Source organism: Neovison vison, chromosome 6, assembly GCF_020171115.1.
Source record: "Neovison vison isolate M4711 chromosome 6, ASM_NN_V1, whole genome shotgun sequence".
NCBI lineage: Eukaryota > Metazoa > Chordata > Mammalia > Carnivora > Mustelidae > Neogale > Neogale vison.
The window spans coordinates 169,605,659-169,624,658 of NC_058096.1; the positions used below are offsets into that span (position 1 = coordinate 169,605,659).

Below are 19,000 nucleotides of genomic sequence, written 5' to 3' on the forward strand. Positions count from 1 at the left end.
GATAGTCTAATTGGGTGAATCACCACCCCTACTTCCACTGGTGTTTTCCCAGTGCCTAAAAGGTCATGGCTCTGGCATGGCTTCCTGACCGACTTGTTCCTCTATGAGAGTGAATGGTGGTGAGTCACGAGTAGGAGCCAGGCGTCCAAGGCTCCACTGTAAGCTACAACCCTGTCTTCCTCAAAGAGCTAAATAAAGGGCGCCTGGGTGGCTCAGTGGGTTAAAGCCTTTGCCTTTGGTTTGGGTCGTGATCCCAGGGTCCTGGGATTGAGCCCCACATCGGGCTCTCTACTCAGTGGGGAGCCTGCTTCCTCCTCTCTCTCTCTGCCTACTTGTGATCTCCATCTGTCAAATAAATAAAATCTTTAAAAAGAAAAAAAGCTAAATAAAATCTTGAAAAAAAAGGAGATGGGAAATTTCATGCTATATGTATTTTACCACGAAAAAAATAGATAGTAATGGATTATAATCCATTAAATGAAATCAGAATCAATGAGTTCATACTAACAAGAAATAGAAAATAAGTGAAGAGAGGGGAATATATTAGAATGTCAACTGATAGGAGAGCCTGGCTGGCTCAGGTGGTGAAGCATGTGACTCTTAATCTCAGTGAATTCAAGTTCACATTGGGTACAAAAATTAGTTAAAAATAAAATCTTAAAAAAAATGTCAACTGATAAATGTGGAGGAAGAGGTAGAATTGGAAAAGAACCCTTTTACAGTAGCCATAGTGAAGGCTGATTGGGCAAATATCCTTAGTCGGTATTGCATCGAGGGAAAAAAAATTGGGAGGAATAGGCCTTTTGCATACTTTAAAAATGTCTCCCACAGCTTGCCTAATGCAAAGGGAAAAGCAGAAATCAATTAATGGAGAAAGCAGACAGCATTTACTGGGTGACCAGTATAAACATCACCGGTAAGCCTCAGTCAGATATCACGTGCTGTCCTTATAAGGATACAATGTGATGCCCTTAGAAGGATACAATGACACTGATAGAATATCCTGGTCAGGGATGCATTACCTTATTCATGAGGAAACATCAGGGAAAAAACCCACATTCAGAGACTTTCTATAAAATAATTGGTCTGTGTTCTTCTATAATGACAGTACAATGAAAGATCAGGAAAGACCAAGAGATCATTCCAGACTAAAGGAGGCTGAAGAGACATAACTGAAAGCAATTCCCGATCTCAGACTGGACTCAGTATTGATGGTGGAAAAGAAACTATAGGGACACTGAGGCAATTGGCAACACTGGATTATGGACTATTGTTGAGGAAGTATTGTATCAATGTTAAAATTACTGAATTCGGTAACGATAGTATGGTATATTCATTTACTACTCACAGTATACCTCTGGATTAAGTATAGCTAAGGCCACTGGGGCACAGAGAGGAGAGATAATCTGCCCAAGACACTGGTCTGATGTGGCAGAATCACAACGGGAAGGCACGTACTCCGTCTCTAGCCCAAGCTCATATCTAAGAAGTAAAAGATCTACATATTTTTAGGTCTGAGAGGCTAACTAGGTAGATCTGGGTCTTTAGAGGTTCAAATTAGGGTAACAGAAATAAATGTGCTACCGGTGCCTGGGTGGCTCAGTCAGCTAAGCATCTGTTTTCGGCTCAGGTCATGATCCCAGGGTCCTGGGATCCAGCCCAACATTGGGCTCCCTGCTCAGCAGAGGGCCTGGTTCTACCCCTCCCTCTGCTGCTCCCCCTGCTTGTGCTCTCTCTCTTTCTCTCTGTCAAATAAATAAATAAAGTCTTAAACGAAAAAAAAGAAAGAAAGAAAGGTGCTAAAAAGAGTAAAGCCTTGTACAAATAGTGTCACCATTCATTCATTTATTAATCCAATAAACATTTATTGAGCACCTAAAGATATACATGAAAGGTCAGTGGGTTCATAACAATAGAGACAAAGTCCCTGGATTGTGGAGCTTAGCTCCAGAAAGGTGTTTAAGGGGAAATTATGTGTATGTTGGGCTCTAAAGGAGGAAAATCAGGATGTTTAGGTGTGTGTTGGGAGAAGCTGACCTTGTCTGTGGGGTCAGGGAAGTCTTCTCTAAGGTAATGACATTTTAGCTGCTGCCTGCAAGGTCAGTAGAGTCTGAGAGAAGGCATACAAGGTAAGGAAATAGCATAAGCAAAGGTCCCGAGGTAAGAGTGCAAAACTAACACAAGAATTAGAAATTCAGAGTCACTAGCATATGATAATTTGTCATACAACAGTTAACTTAGCTTCCTTTCATGGAAATAAAATTCCTTATGACAGTTACAATTCTTACTTGTTCTAATATATCAAGATATGACAATCTTTTTAAAAAAGATTTTTAAAGATTTTATTTATTTATTTATTTGACTGAGAGAGAGAGAGCACAAGCAGGGAGCAGCAGAGGGTGAGGCTCTCTGCTGAGCAGAGAGTTTGATGCGGAGCTCTATCCCAGAACCCTGGGATCATGACCTGAGCCAAAGTCAGCAGCTCAACCCACTGAGTCACGCAGGCGCCCCCGTGACAGTCTTTTTCGACCACTCTAGAACTTAACTGGTTTTTACTAAGTTTTAATTTTATGAAGATACATTCTTTACCCATATTAGCACAGTTAAGCACATCCTGAGAGACATATTTGGAAATGTGATGTTATTGCTGTAAAGATATTGCAATACTTCAATGGAAGTTTCATGAAATTTTACTAAACAATGTAAGATTTTCAGTTCCTCTGCATTCATTTCCTATCAACACTATCACTATATTCATTAGTCAATTTTAATTGTAATTGTTTAATAGTTGTTGTAATTCATGTTCACTGCCATTCTTCAAATTACATATGTCACTTAGACCAGTGCTTTCCAAACTGTAGTATGCACGCAGATTGCCTTGGGGTCCTGTTAAAATAAAGACTTTGACTAAGTTGATCTGGAGTAGGGTTGAGGTTCTGCATTTAAGAAAAAAAATTATTTATTTATTTGTTTATTTGAGAGAGAGAGAGAGAGAGCGCACATGCACAAGCAGGGGGAGGGGCAGAGAAACAGGGATAAGGAGAAGGATTCTTAAGCAGAGTCCATGCTGAGTATGGAGTCCCATGCAGGACTCCATCTCATGACCCTGAGATCATGACCTCAGCCAAAAACTAAGAGTTGGATGCTTACCAGACTGAGCCACTCAGGTTCACCTGAGGTTCTGCTTTAAAAAATATATATATATATTTATTTATTTGATAGAGATCACAAGCAGGCAGAGAGGCAGGCAGAGAGAGAGAGAGAGAGAGAGGAGGAAGCAGGCTCCCCGCTGAGCAGAGAGCCAGATGTGGGGCTTGATTCCAGAACCCTGGGATCATGACCTGAGCAGAAGGCAGAGCCACCCAGGCACCAGAGGTTCTGCATTTTTAACAAGCTCCCAGGTGATGCTGATGCTCCTGGTCCAGGGACCACATTTTGAATAGGAAGGACCTAGATTAAAGACTGAAAAAAGTAATTATTTTCATTCAGTATCATATTTTAAAAATGACATTGCAGTTTCAAATGCAGGATAAAAAAGAAATTAAAAATTTAATTTTTTCTAATATTTTTTTATGTTGGAGAAATTGAAACCAATGTCAAGAGGCTCTGCAACTTAGCTTAAAAATCAATAATCTATTTTTTATAAGTATCCTCATTTAGTTTTTCTTCAAAAAGTATCTTTTAAAAATTTTTTTTCAATGATTTATTTAGTGAGGTGCCTGGGTGGCTCAGTCAGTTGAGCAACTCTCTTCAGCTCAGGTCATGATCCTGGGGTCCTGGGATCAAGCCCTGCACTGGGCTCCCTGCTCAGCAGGAAGTCTGTTTCTTTCTCTCCCTCTGCTTCTCCCCCTGCCCATGTGCTCTCTTTCTCTATCTCAAGTAAATAAGATCTTAAAAAAAAAATAAAGTAAAAGACTTATTGTTTTAGAGTGGGGGGGGAGAGGCAGAATGAGAGGGAAAAAGAGAATCTCAAGCAGACTCCCAGCTGAGTGTGGAGCCTGACACAGGGCTCGATCTCACAACCCTGTGATCATGACCTGAGCTGAAATCAAGAGTCAGACACTCAACAGGTAGAGACATCCAGTGCCCCTCTTTGAAGAACTTCTTAATCCCTTTGAGTTTTTTGAGAGTTTACGTACAAACCAAACCAAACAAAAACAAACAAACCAAAAAAACCCTTTTTTGGTACATTGACTTTTTTTTTTTTAAAGTATTTTATTTATTCATTTGACAGACAGAGATCACAAGGAGGCAGAGAGGCAGGCAGAGAGAGAGAGAGAGAGAGAGAGAGGAGGAAGCAGGCTCCCCTCCGAGCAGAGATCCCGACATGGGGGCTCAATCCCAGGACCCCGAGATCACGACCCGAACCGAAGGCAGAGGCTTTAACCCACCGAGCCACCCAGGCGCCCCTGGTTCATTGACTTTTCTGTATCATTTCATTTAAGCCATTCATTTTACCTAATGCATCATGCCAAGTCAGTACTAAGCTAATACATTTCGAACTGGATATATCTGAAAATAGAGCCTCGCCCGGTATTTTAGAACCTGTGTTTTTTATTAATATTATCATAAAAGAGATCATTGCACACTTTGTAATTGAGTTTTTACTGTCATGATAGTGTCAACTCAATTTTCCCATGACATATTTAACAGTAGTTTCAAATTTATATTCAGTGTTTTTCAATATACCCAAATGTTTAACTGAAGCTGAAAAGCAGTCATGTAGTTCTTGGAAGATGTTTTTTAAATTCAGTAATGTTAAAGATTTTGACTGTACTGTTCACTGTGAGATTTAAAGAATGCTAAAAAATATATAGAATGGTGTATATTTTTTTCAAAGATCTTCTATCATAATGATGCATCTCCCCCATAAAAGTTGTACCACTATTATATTTCTGGCTTCTTGAATTATTTTTGTCAAGTTCAGTGTCTGTAATTTTTATTAAAAATTTTAAATAACTGGGGTGCCTGTGTGGCACAATCGTTGAGGGTCCAACTCTTCGTTTCTTTTTTTTTCTTTCAGATTTTATTTATTGATTTGAAAGAGAGAAAGAGAGGGAGAGCACAGAGGGAGAGGGAGAGGGAGAAGCAGGCTCCCGGCTGAGCAGAGAGCCTGATGCAGGGCTCGATTCCAGGACCCTGAGATCATGACCTGAATTGAAGGCAGACGTTTAACAGGCTGAACCACCCAGGTGCTCCTATTTTTTGGTCTCCAATGGGGTCATGATCTTGGGGTTGTGGGATTAAGCTGTGTGTCAGGCTCCATGCTCAGTGGGGAGTCGGCTTGAAGTTCTCCATCTCTCCCACACTGTCTCTCTCCCCTGGTGATCTCTCTCTCTTTCTCTCTCAAATAAATAAATAAATCTTTAAAAATTTTTCAAATAACTGGGGTGCCTGGGTGGCTCAGTGGGTTAAGCCGCTGCCTTCGGCTCAGGTCATGGTCTCAGGGTCCTGAGATCGAGTTCGCATCGGGCTCTCTGCTCAGCAGGGAGCCTGTTTCCCTCTCTCTCTCTGCCTGCCTCTCCATCTATTTGTGATTTCTCTCTGTCAAATAAATACATAAAATCTTAAAAAAAATTTTTTTTCAAATAACTTTCTCTAGTGTGACAAAAATTCCCCCAAATGTTCACATATACAAGTATTTGGGTTTGGGGCACCTGGGTGGCTCAGCTGGTTGAGCGTCCAGCTCTTGATCTCAGCTCAGGTTTTGATCTCAGGGTCATGAGTTCAAGCCCCTTGTTGGTCTCCATGCTAGCCCTGGAGCCCAGTTTAAAAAAAAAAAAAAGGAGTATTTGAGGGGCACCTTTGTGGCTCAGTCAGTTAAAGCAGCTGCCTTCGGCTCAGGTCATGATCACAGGGTCATGGGATTGAGTCCAGTATTGGGTTCCCTGCTCAGTGGGGACCCTGCTTTGCACTTGCCTGCTAACCCCGCTTGTGCTCTCTTTCTATCAAATAAATAAGTAAAATGTTTTTAAAAATGTATTTTGAGTTTAGAAATCTACAAGTTGAATCATAATTATCTATGCTATGTACAGGCATTAGGTATTGAATCTAAAATAATGAGTAACATCTAGCAGGTTAAGAAGGTAAGCCTTATTCTGAAATATAGAAATAATTTTCTTGATTGGTTCTGGGTTTTCTTGAATTGGCTCTCTAACCTGGTGTAAGTCTAAAGGCACTGAGGACTATTTTTAGTGGTAAAGAGGGGACTGGTAGTTCCTAGCAGGATGAGGCATTGGATACTCCTAATCAAATACCTATAGAAGGACAGGTCGTGAGTGACCATGTATTTTCTACCTTAGAATAGTCATATTAAGGAATATAATGGGATTGGCTCGTTGCTCCTTAACACACTGAAGAAAGTGGGGGAAGGAAAGGTTGAGCTCAGGCTTTCAATCCCCAGCCCCACCTATGCATAGATGACTTGAAAGCTTCTGTATCTGCCTTGAAATAAACCCTTAGGGCCAAAATTTCTGAAAACCCAACTCAGAGCCTCATTCTGCAAGTGTTAATAGAGATGCTGCTTAGAGTCTGTGGCAGTGCATCACAGTGAATCACAGTGCAAAACCTTAGGATTTTGGAGCAAAGCCCTGCCATCATCTACAGATAACTGCCCTCCTTTTGAGAAACAGCTTTTGGCTTGCTACTGAGCCCTAGTAGACTGAATGCTTGACCATGGGCCATCAAGTTTCTATGTGATCTGAGCTGCCTAACAAGAACTGGGTGTTATGTGAACCACCAGGCTATAAAGTTGTGCATAAATGGCAACATTCCAATGTCAATGAAGTGGTATATTTGAGGCTGGGTTTGAATGGGCACTGAAGTTATAAGTAAGTTGTATGAAGAAGTGGCCCCAAAGCCCATGGCCCCTACTCTTAGTACGTTATCTTTTCTTCCCAGCCCACAGGTACAATCCACTGGGGCATTCCCTACAACCAGTTGACTGGGCAAGAGAAACCTTATTCTTGGTTTATAGCCTTGTGTACAAAGGTTCTGTACAATGTGCAAGCACTGGGTGAAAATGGACTGCCATGGTACTACAGCTCAATTCTGGGAGAGTCTTAAAGAATAATAGCTCAGGAAGGAAAAGCCTCCCGGTTGTCAGAACTTCAAGCACTACTCCTGGTTGCTCAGTTTGTCTGGAAAAAGAAATGGCCAGAAGCTCTGCTGGTCTGGAGGTCTTGGTTCCAGAGGGAAGAATGCTTCCACCAGAAGACATAACAATGATTTTCTTCAATTGGAAGCTGAGACTGTCACCTGGTCACTTTGGGTATCTCAAGCCTCTGAGTCAACAGGCAAGGAAGAGTTCCTTATTCTTATGCTAAGTGAGATAAATCAGAGAAAGACCAATATATGATTTCTTACATGTGGCATCTAAAAAAAATGAATGAAAAACAAAAACAAGAACAGACCTTAAATTGGGTTGCCTTAGGGAAGGGTGGTAGGGGGATGGACAAAATGAGTGAAGGGGAGTGGGAGATACAGGCTTCCAGTTATGAAATGAATAAGTCGCAGAGATGAAAGGTACAGCACAGGGAATATAGTCAATGGAACTGAAATGGTGTTATACGGTGACAGATGGTAGCTACACCTGTGGTGAGCATAGCATAGTATATAGACTTGTCGAATCACTATGTTTTACACCTGAAACTAATGTAAGAACAGACTTCCTGTATTGGCTGGGGTGACTGATCCTGATTACCAAGGGTGAAATTTAACTGCTACTACACAATGGAGATGTCTTAATGGTAGTTAACTTTATATTGCAGTATTAAGCTACAGGATGTCAAAAGCGGAAAGGGAACATCACCTAAGGACTTCGTATCCTTTTTGGGGGAAGTTACGTATCTTTCGTTATATACAGGTTAGTTGTATTACATTAGGGGGAAGTATGACTTTGTTAATTCTAGCTATTCTAATGAGAGGGTAGTGGTAGGTAATGGTGGTTTTAATTAGCAAATCCCTGGATGACTAAAGATGTTGAGGATCTTTTTGTTGTGTATTGGTCATTTTCATTTTCTTTGGTGTTTACTCAAATCTGTGCTCATTGTTTTATTGGATTGTTTCTCTTATTACTCAGTTATAAGAGTTCTTTATATATTCTGGATAGAAGTCTTTTGTCAGATATATTGTATTGCAAATTCTCCCTCCGATCTGTGGCTTGCCTTTTCATTTTCTTAATGGTGTCTTTCAAAGGATAAACATTTTTAAATTTTGATGAAATTTACTTATGAACTATTTCTTTTTGTACCCTAAGAAATCTTTGCCTATCTCAAGATCACTAATGATTTTTTCCATGTTTTCTTCTAGAAATTTACTCTATCTATTTATTTCAAGTAGGCTCCATGCCTAGTGTGGAGTCCAACACCAGGCTTTAACTCAGGACCCTGGGATCAAGACTTGAGCTCAAATCAAGAGTCAGATGCTCAAGTGACAGAGCCACCCAGGCACACCCAAATTTGTAGTTTCAGCTTTCATGTTTATAATCCATTTTTAGCTTCCTCAGGGGCCTCCTCCATTGCTCCTGAGGTCCATTAATACATCCCATCAACCTTAAAACTGAAAGTCAACCTTGCCACACCTCCCTAGCCTTCGCTCTTCATCCAGTCTATCAGGTCCTGTCTATCAGGTCCTGTCCCTGAGAAGCATTCCTCTCTACCACCCTCAGTTTACCCTGACCATAACAGCAGCCTCCTAACTGGCCCTCTGCACCAACTCTGAGCCCCCTGCAGATCAGTCTTCCTACTGCTATCCAAACGATGGTTTAAAAACAGAAGTAATGAAAAATCCCTACTGGCTTCTCCAGATTCTCAAATTATAGTCTCAAATCCTTACCTCAATTATTGCCTACCTTTTCCCACACTTAATGGTCTTTCAGCGCGCTGTTCTGGCCATGCCAAGCTCTCACCTGTAGGACCTTGTTAGCGCCTTTCAAGGTGGCCTTTGGATTCCAGCCTGCATGTTCTTTAAACCTCCAATCCACCCTCTCAGGTTCTCTTAGCACCATGTACCTCCCAGAAGACATCTTACTAATAACAAGTTTTGATGTTGTGTGTTTCTCCCTTTAACGTTGTCTTTCTCCACCAGATTTAACTTCATGAGGCTAGGGCTCTATTTCCGTAACTTACTCCCAGCAAGTGGAACAGGGCCTACCATCCGGAAGAAGCCTCAGTGCATAAGTGAGGGACAAATAACTGAATGAGAAAAATGGGATCATAAAGAGGCCGATGGCTGCTTGCGGTCCCTTCACTGGTAATACTGGACGGTAAATGGTAACAATCTCGATCCTTTTCGCAGCAGCGGACGAAAACCTGCTAGGTGGGAGAAGGCAGATAGGTCTTTCAATCAAGGAGGGAAGAACAGGTGTGTGATCCCGCATAACTGCCGGAATTACGATCAAGCCTGCGTCTCTCCCGAGCCTCGCTCCCCAGAAGGGGCCAGACTGGAGGCCTTGGTTTCTGGCATTAGCGCCAGGAGGAGCCCACCCGGAGCAGCAGAGAATCACCTGCAGCGGGCGATTCTTCTCAGCAGCCCAGCCACCGCGTGGGTGGGCGGGGCTACGCCTTCCGAGGCCGTCCCCGCCCCCTGAAGCGTGCGCGCGCCCGCCGTCGCCTCCTGCGTGCGCCGCCGGCTGGGGGCGGAGGTTGTGGGCGGTGGCGGCGGGCGCGCGCGCTCTCGCCCCCTCGAGCCGGTTCGCGCTCCCGCGCCGGGGCTGAAGCGGCAGTGGCGGCTGCAGCGGCGGTAGCGGCGGCTGCGGCGGCGCGGGGGGAGGGCCGGGAGGGGGGGTGGTTGGGGGGGATGGACCGGGCGCGGCGGCCGCAGCGGCAGGAGCCGGCGCTTGAGCTCGAGCCACGGCACTGGCGGAGACGCCGGCTGCTCCTCCCCTCCCCTCCGGTGAGTGAGAGCCCCCGCCCCGGATGCTGGCGGCGGCCGCGGCCCCTCACGGCCCTTCCGCCTTGGGTAGGGAGAGTCGTGAGGGGAGCGTGGCTAGTCGGCACCGCCGACGCTGGCCGGGCCTCCCGCGCGCGGCCTGGCGTGGTTCGGACCCTCGGTCGCCCCCGTTCGGGGCTGGAGCTCCGGGCCTAGGACTCGTCCTCCAGCATCCCGCCGGGCCTTTTTCCTTCCCAGCTCGTTCCGCTGTCATTTCGACCCTGGGGCTTCTCTCCCCACCCCCACTCTTCGCCCCCTTTCCAGCGCGCCCCCTCCGGGGCGGAGGGGAGGGAGGGGCGTGTGAGGAGTTGGGCCGGGGCCTGAGGGACTGTTCGGAGTAGACTGTGAGGGAGGTCTGGGGTCCTACGAGCCTTCGCTCGTCCTGGCGTCCCCAGAAGTTGGCCACTAGGGCTCAGCCATTGCCACCTGAAACCAGTTTTGCACCTTTTGTTTTGATTTTGAACTTGTCATTTAAGGGAAGGAAGGAGCCCGCTGCCCTGGGAACGGGGGAAAACAGGTGCTGCAAGGTGGGTTGGGGAGGGTGGCTGGGGTTGGTCTAAGAGTGACTTTTATTAATCCTTTTAGGAAGGGATAAGGGGGCTCAGTGAGTTGCCCCTTCCCTGAAGGGCCACAGATCCGTTTATAGCTTGCAAACCTCTGCTTTTTTTTTTCATTCTAAGGAAAGGTGTGTGTAGTGTTGGTCCAGTTGTTGATTTGGCACATTCCTTAACAACATTGATGGTGAGGCGAATCTGTAGCAGAGTTTCTTGAAGCAGCCCACTTGGAGCTGTTGGCTAATTTTCCCTCTTTTCTTTGGTGGCACCATACGTATGAGTGTTGGTAGATTCTAGTCAAAGCTTTTGCGGGCTGCCTATTCATCCTGACTTGTCACAGAGGAAAGGAAGAGGAAAACACACACTCTAATCCAAAATGGTTGTTATAAGTCTTACATACTTATAAGCATCTCTAGGAAAGATCTGCATTCCTAAATTAGCTAATTCTTAGTTAAAAAAAAAAAAAAGAAATTCAGGGCTTGGAAAGCAGGTACCTGCTTTAGAATAAAACTTTGATATATTTATGTCTTCTGACCAGTATTTTAAATTTTGGGAGTGATTGGCTAGACCAAATCCTTGTCTTTGAAATATCTGTGTATAGAAATTGTTGCAAAGCCTGGAGGAAAGAACCTTATGAAAATGTTGATGACAAGATTCCATCAGGAGCTAGAAACCCCCCCCCCCATTTGTAGATTAGAACAGTGAGACTGGTATTGAGTAGGTGGTAGTTTTACTAGTGTCCTGTAACAAACCATGCTTATAGGTGGGATTTTAACTATATCTTGTCCTCTCCCAACAGAGTTGGCTTGTATTTTTTTTGAAATCACACACCCACTCTCTGGCTAGTGTAGAAGGATTAAAAACTGCTTCTGGTCTGTGGGCGGTAACCTTTTAATTTCTAAAGAGTTTTCGGTTGCTTACAGAATAGATTGCTGATCAGCATAGGAAAAACTTAAATATTAAAATTTCATTAGCACCTGATCAAGGTCTGTTATAATTATGAGCAATAAGATTTGGCATGGTGTGGGTGTTGTGTACTATGTATAGGAAATTAGATTTCTCAGAGTATTTGCATCTTAAGATAAACAGCAGCACAGGCAGCTGACAGAATGTTGTTACACCTTCCAGTGGTTGAGAGAATCTTTTATGAGCAAAAAAATTCCCTGTACAATTTGATGAAGAAACTCAGTAACCTGGACTAGTTGGTGACAACTAGTCTTAATTAGAATTAATTAGAAGACAACTTCTCTTAATTAGAATAGTTCCCCTTTTCTGCAACAGTATTTATGCCTGTCATATATGTACAAAACCTATAATGGCTGAGGGCTTAAGTTTAAGTTCCTCAGAATGACATTTATGGATCACTCATTTATTTATTCATCAAATATTTATTGAGTCCTTATTTTGTTGCAAGAGGTTTTCTAAGTACTGACTATGGTGGGGAACAAAATAGACAAGGTCCTTTTTATTGAGCTTTTTTCTGTGTGTATGAGAATGAGGATAGCAAACAAATGTAATTCCAGGTAATGTTATAAATCAGCAATTAACAAACCTTTTCTGTAAAAGACCAGAAAGTAAATATTTTAGGCTTTATGGGCCATATAGTTTCTGTTGCAACTACTGTGTTGTTTAGTGTAAAGTAGCCATGGGCAGTACATAAACAAGCACTTCTATGTTCTAATTAGACTTTTGAATTCCATATCGTTTTCCCATGTCACAGAATAATCTTTTTTTGCCGGGGGGGGGGCTATACTAAAACATGGGGCAAGCTGGATTTGGCCTGTAGGTTGTAATCTGACCCTTTATAGAGAAAGCTTGCTGATTCCTGATACCAGCTATGAGGAAAATAAGACCAGGTGATTTGACCAGTGAGCCACTGGTGGGGACGTGGAGAGGCCTCACTAAAGAGAAGATATCTGAGTTGTGGTTTAAAAGATGGAAGAACTTTGCTGGTCAATGAAATAACAAGTACAGAGATCTGCAGGTAGAAATGAACTGCTCCCATGTTCCCCAGCATTGAGCTTTACCTACCATGTCATACTTGGCTTTGTCTTTTTTTTCATTTTGTTCTTAACTAGGTTGCCTTCTTCCTGTCAAGTTTTAAAAGTCTACCCATAATAGAATCTAAGACTTGTAAGGTATCTTAACTTCCTATCCAATTGCTTTCTTCTAAAATGTGCTCAATGATTCTTCAGCTTCTGTTTGAAACCTTTGATGACATAAATTCATTACTTTGAGGTAGCCTAGCTTTAATTGTTAGAATGTTCTTCATGTTATAATAGGATTCACCCTTTCTACCTTTTTTCTCTGATGCTGCCTTAACAGTGACCATTGGAGGAACCCGCAGTGGGGTTGCACCTCATTCCCAGGATTCAGTTCTAACTGAAGTCAGCACTTGAAATAAAAATCATATAAAATGAAAACTACACTTGAAAATCTTTTAAATTGTGGGGCACCTGGGTGGCTTGGTTGGTTAAGTGTCTGAGACTCTTGAACTCAGCTCAGATCTTGATCTCAGGGTTATGAGTTTAAGCCTTGCTTGTGTTGGGCTCCATGCTGGTCGTGGAACCTACTTAAAAAAAAAAAATCGGGGCGTCTGGGTGGCTCAGTGGGTTAAGTCTCTGCCTTCAGCTCAGGTCATGGTCTCAGGGTCCTGGGATCAAGCCCCACATTGGGCTCTCTGCTCAGCGGGGAGCCTGCTTCCCCCTCTCTCTCTGCCTGCCTCTCTGCCTACTTGTGATCTCTCTCTGTCAAATAAATAAATAAAATACTTTAAAAAAATCCCTTAAAATGCTTAAAAAGCACTGTGTGCATGTTTTTGTGTGTATAGTGATATATTATTCTTAAGTGCTTTGCAAACTGAGAGCCACTGAGCATTACTGAAGGAAGAAGCTGGAAGAAATAAATTATTATGTAGCTGTGTAGACCTTAAACAATTTTGCTTTTTAAAAGCAGCTGTCAAATCCCTATTAGAGAGCAGTGGATAGTGGAAAATTTTAATGTGTTCCTGCTCCTTGTAGGGCTAATTTTATTGTATTTTTACTTTAAGCCTTTATTACACTGATAAATGTTTATAAATGTGTTGTGATATTAAATGAGATAATATATATGGAAGCACATGGTAAGTGGTCAATAAATGTTTGCAAGATTTAGATTTAAATTTTTGCTTTAGTGGGCTCATATGCACACTGTCCTTTGAGAAGTTGCAGAGAAGAACTTGGCCACCTGCTTCCTGTCTTTCCAAATTGGCATTTCCTGTTGTGGCTTTACCAAACAGCTGTCACTCTCTATGTCCTTGAGTGTTGGTCACATTTTACTGGGAGGTCAGCTAGTAAGTTAAATGGCTGTGTGATGTAACTCTGTTCTGCCCCATGACTCTTAAAAAGTATTTGAACACTGCTGTCTCCCAGTTAAGTCTTCACTTTTCAGGGCTTAATTTCATTTCTTTCATTTCTTTTAGTCTTGTTTCTTCATCCTCTGGTTGTTCTTTTGAGTATACCAATTTTAGTATATGTGCTGCCAAAGCGAGCACTTTTATGAGCATACCAATTTATTCTTTTTCACTTTGGTACCCTAAGTACATTTTAAGGTACAAACTCAGCTTATATCTCCTTGATGAAGTCTACCCTCATAATTCTAGACCTTCTCTATATTCCGAATATACTTTTATCTACATTTCTCAATTTAATTTTTTTAATTTGTTTCATGAGCATTTTTCTTACCTCATAGTGAGACAGTAAGCTTCTTTTTTTCTTTAAGATTTTATTTATTTGTCAGAGAAAGAGAGACGGAGCAAGCACAAGCACGGGGAGAGACAGGCAGAGGGAGAAGCAGATTCCCCACTGAGCAGGGAATCCAATGTGGGACTTGATCCCAGGACTCTGGGATCATGACCTGAGCCAAAGGCAGCCACTTAACTGACTGAGCCACCCAGGCATCCCGAAACAGTACACTCCTTAAGGGCCAAAACCATGTTTCAGGTATCTTTCGTGCCTGATGCACTGAGTAAAATTTCAGGCATGCAGTATTTACAACTAAAAAAACACACACACACACAAAATAACTTAGAAAATAAACTTTCTTTTTTTAAAGAACAGTGTTATATTTACTGCATTATTGTGAAGATAGTACAGAGTTACTGTCTATCCCACACTCAGTTTCCCTTATTAACATATTAGTGTGGCACATTTGTCACAAGTAATGAACTAATATTGATACATTATTACTAATCTATGCTCAGAGTTCCACAGTCTTTCCCTTAATGACTACTCCCACCCCCACATTTTTTTTTTTTTTTTGAGAGAGGACAAGCAAGCAAGGGGTGGGGGGAGATGGAGAGAGAAAGAGAGAATTTTTTTTTAAAGATTTTATTTATTTATTCTACAGACAGAGATCACAAATAGGCAGAGAGACCGGCAGAAAGAGAGGGGGTGGGGGAAGCAGGCTTCCTGCTGAGCAGAGAGCCTGATGCGCGGGGCTTGATCCCAGGACCCTGGGATCATGACCTGAGCCGAAGGCAGAGGCTTAAACCCACTGAGCTACCCAGGCGCCCCGAGACAAGAGAATCTTAAGCAGGCTGTATGCTCAGTGCAAAGCCTGATGTGGAGCTCGATCTCACAACCCCGGAACATGACTGAGATGAAATCAAGACTTGGATACTTAACTGACTGAGGTACCCAGGTTCCTCCCCTTGATGTCCCTTCTTGTGTTCCGGGATCCCATTCAGGATGCCACATTATATTTCATAATTTTGTCTTCCCAGCTCCTCTTGGTTCTGATAGTTCTAGGCTTTCCTTGTTTTTAATGACCTTGGCAGTTTCAGAGGTAATCAGAGGTATTTTTGTGGAATGTCCTTCAGTTGGTTCTTGTGTGATGGTTTTCTAATCGTTTAGACTGATGTAATGTGATTTTGGAAAGACCACAGAGGTAAGGTGTCATTCTCATCACAAATCAAGAGTACATGTAATGATATCACTTGCTGATGTTGATGTTGACCTTGATCATCCAGCTTGTGGTAGTGTTTGTTTTCTTGACTCTAAGTTACCCTTTTGTTCCTCCCTTTCTGTGCCATGATCTGGAAGAACGTTACTGTGTGTAGCCTACACTTAATGAGTGATGAGTTATGCTCCACCTCAGGGGTGGAGTATCTACATAAATTTTGTTGCTCAAGTTGTTTGAGGTTTGGCTTTTGGGAACTCTTTCACTTGGCTTCTGTATCCCTTCCCTTTGACATACTCCCACAGTTATGTGTGAATGAATACTTTCTTTCTGGCAACATAAGATGCTCCAGGCTCATCTTTTATATATCATGTTCCACTTCCAATAGTCAGCCATTTTTCTAAGGAGCCCTAGTTCCTTTTATTGGGAAATGGTATTAGAAACTAAGATTTTGGGTGCTAGATGTGCTAGTTGCGACTTGAGTATTGTTACTTCTAGGCCATCTGAGTGATAGAACAAGGAGATACGTGTGTCTGTGCATATACACATCTGTAAATCTTTCTGTATGTAACCTTTTGTCTCTATATTAAGCCAAACATGAGTTCCTACTGCAGTTTCCAACTCTGATATCTTACTTACCACATGGATCATCCTAATAACCTCCTCCACTTCAGCCCATGCTCCACTATCCATTTTCTTAGTTCTTCAATTCCAGTATACATTTGAAGTGGATTCAGAATTGTTAATCTGGATACTTGTGGGAAGCGATTTTATCAAGTAGAACACTGTGCTTATTGATAGTTTCTTTTGTCTTTAGTCTTATAGACTCCACTTATTTCTACCTTAGCTGGTCAGCACTTTATTTCTCTACCTGGTTTGTGAGGTTGTTTCATATTTGTAATAGATTTAGGTTGTTTTGTCATATTCTGCGTTCTGTGTTGAGACCCTTTTACGTCTTAAAGGATTATTTAAAATTTTGCATGCATTAAGGCTTATTCTCTGTGCTTTAACACAGAGTGTGTTTTGACAAACTTAGAGTATCTTATATTCACCATTATGGTGTCCTCTAGTTTCACTTCTCTAAAAAATTTGTCCCTCACCTATTTAACTTGACTGATACCAGCCCCTGGCAATGATTGATCTGCTTACTGTCCCTTGCCTTTTCCAGAATGTCAATATTTTAAATTTTGAAAAATATTTTTGAATGATTTTTTAAATGAACACATCATTTTGTTAAGTAGTGGGAGATGCAAGTACTAGACCGCCAACACGCTGGAAATGTTTTTTCTATTGAGATAAAATTCATTTAACACAGTTCATCATTTTAACCATTTAAAATGTACAGTTCAGAGGCTTTTAGAACTTTCAGAATGTTGCGCAACCACCACTAACTAATTCCAGAACAGTTTCATCAACCCAAAAAGAAACTTCATATTAAATAGTTCTTCCCACCCTCTGGCAATCACTAGACTGATTTTTGTCTCTACCGGTTTGCCGATTTTGTACATCTCATTTAAGTGGAATTATATAGCATATGGTCTTTTGTTTCTGGCTTTTGTTTAACAACATTTTTAAGGTTTATCCATGTAGCATATTTCAGAACATAATTCCTTTTTTGTGGATGAATAATAATCCATTACAATGGATTGGACATACCACATTTTATTCATTTATCAGTTGATGGCCATTTGAGTTGTTTTCACTTTTTAGCTATTATGAATAATGCTCCTGTGAACATCCATGGAAAGTTTTTTGTTTGAACAAGTTTTAGGTTCTTTTGGGTGGATAACATACTGCTTTTGATAAATTTTATTTTCATATTGAAAGGGAAGTTATATTACCCAGTGGCTTATTTGGTGTAAAGTGAGGAAAGAATGCTACTTTCTTTTGGCATGATATTTATCAGTGAATAATGAAATCACATAATTTTCCTGTTGTCTTTGTAAAGAATTTTTGTCCAGATGGGGCAACAGTAGGTAGCCTTCCCTAGAATTCTGTTAGGGGAACATCCTGATTTATGTTTTGTACCATTTAGTTGTCTTTCCTAGTAGCAAGTAGTCACTCATTGTGAAGTTGGATCAGAAGATCTGCTTGTGGTCTAAAGGAATCTGAGTGTATGAATTATTTTTAACATTATATATTCAGAGGGATAGTAGGCAGGATTCCCATTCTGTAATCTGTTTGGCATCAGTGATATTATAAAGGTTTTATTCTTATTAACCACATTCCCTCTGAGGTTTGGACTATAGTAAAGTGGCATTAAATATTAGTGTTTTCTTTTTCCTATTTTAGCACTCAACCCTGAAACTTTGTTTTGGAGTTATTGCTTCAACACCTTTGCTTTGATAAATTCATTTTCCTCAGCAAGACTTGGCAAAAGTGTTCTTTTGCCATTTTGGGGTAGCTTGATCAATTCATTAAAATCTAATGTTGTTTTTCATACTTCTTGAAGGAACATTCTTGGCTGGCTCTATAAGCTTTCTTCTAAGTGACTTTGAGGTTCCCTGGAGATAATAAAATATAGATAAATTATATATTAACCACCAATATACTTTATCCCAAGAATGTCTCTGTAGGCAAGGCCTTTTGTGTAGTAGAACACTGGGCTGGAACCAAGAGTATTTTAATTTTACTTGTCTAAAAACTCACTCTCTGTTACTGGACCAGTAACTTATACCTTGGGACAATTTTTTGTTGAAAAGTAATATTGACTTTATCTACAGGGATGTTGTGATAGGAAATTAGTTCTATTAATTAGGGTACTTTATTTTTTGAAGACAAGCATTTTGAAAGATAAGTGTGTTATGAAAGTTTTTGTTAGTGCTTCCCCTCCCAATATTTTAACAATGTAGATGAATCTGTTATCTCATTATAATAAAAGCCTTTGTCAAATACTATATCTGTATTCTGTTTACTATTTCTAGTGCTCTTCATTTTCCTGCATAGTTCCAGATTTCTCCTGTTACCTTTCCTTCTGAATGAAGGACTTCTTCAACATTTCTTGTAGTGCAACTTTGCTGCTGATGATTTTTTTTTAGCTTCTGTATGTCTAAAGAAGTCTTTTTTGCCTTGATTTATAGAAGTTGTTTTCACTAGATATAGAATTCTAGGTTGACAGTATTTTTCTTTATTTTAAAGATGTTTCCTCACTGTCTTTGGTCCGCATTGTTTCCAGTGAGAAGTCAGCTATCATTCTTTATGCCTCTGTATATAATATGTGGTTGTTTTCTTTTGGCTGCCTTTATTTTTCTTTCAGTTTTTAAAAATTCTGGTATAATACACAGAACATAAAATTTACCATCTTAACCATTTTAACTCTACTGTTAGTGGTATTTAGTACATTCATATCATTGTGCAACCATCACAACCATCTTTTCCCCAAACTCTTCATCTTGCAGAAGTGAAGGGTACCTATTAAAAAAAGCAACTCCAAGGGGGCGCCTGAGTGGCTCAGTTGGTTAAGCATCTGCCTTCAGCTCAGGTCATGATCGTCGAGTCCTGGGATCGAGCCCCACATTGGGCTTCCTGCTTGGGAGGGACCCTGCTTCTCCCTCTGCCTGGTGCTCCCGGTGTTTGTG

General features: G+C 41.4%; 1 protein-coding gene across 1 annotated transcript in view; it reads left to right on the plus strand.

Moving 5' to 3' along the window:
• Nucleotides 1-9,822: 9,822 nt before the first annotated feature.
• The window catches only part of TMCC1 (transmembrane and coiled-coil domain family 1), a 255,429-nt gene continuing 246,251 nt past the window's right edge, over nucleotides 9,823-19,000 (plus strand). Inside the window, exon 1 of the mRNA XM_044252934.1 lies at nucleotides 9,823-9,894. The gene's annotated coding sequence lies outside the window, so the exon portion shown is untranslated. The remainder of the gene's footprint in view (nucleotides 9,895-19,000) is intronic.